The sequence below is a fragment of the Arachis ipaensis genome, chromosome B01 (assembly GCF_000816755.2).
Source record: "Arachis ipaensis cultivar K30076 chromosome B01, Araip1.1, whole genome shotgun sequence".
In the NCBI taxonomy this organism is placed as follows: Eukaryota; Viridiplantae; Streptophyta; class Magnoliopsida; order Fabales; family Fabaceae; genus Arachis; species Arachis ipaensis.
In genome coordinates, this window is record NC_029785.2 from 121,670,909 (window position 1) to 121,671,237 (window position 329).

Consider the following 329-nt stretch of genomic DNA (forward strand, 5'->3'; position numbering starts at 1 on the left):
TAATTTTAATTTTATTTTAAATCCTACAAAAATATTTGTGAGACTATATGTCATAAATAGTTATTTAAAACTTAAAAAAATATATTTTTTCAATACTTAGTTTTAGTTTATTTAAAATTTTATATTATTTTTAATTATTTCATCAAAATAATTATACAAGTGATAAAATTTTATTAGTTCTCCATCAAAGTGATACTAGTTTTATTTTACAAATCAATTTTAATATAGATTTTAATTCTAAATCAATTCATTCATTTTCTAAAAATATCAAAAATAATATTCTAAAAACACTCCATTAAAAATGTTCTCGTAGACCAATCAGCGAACTC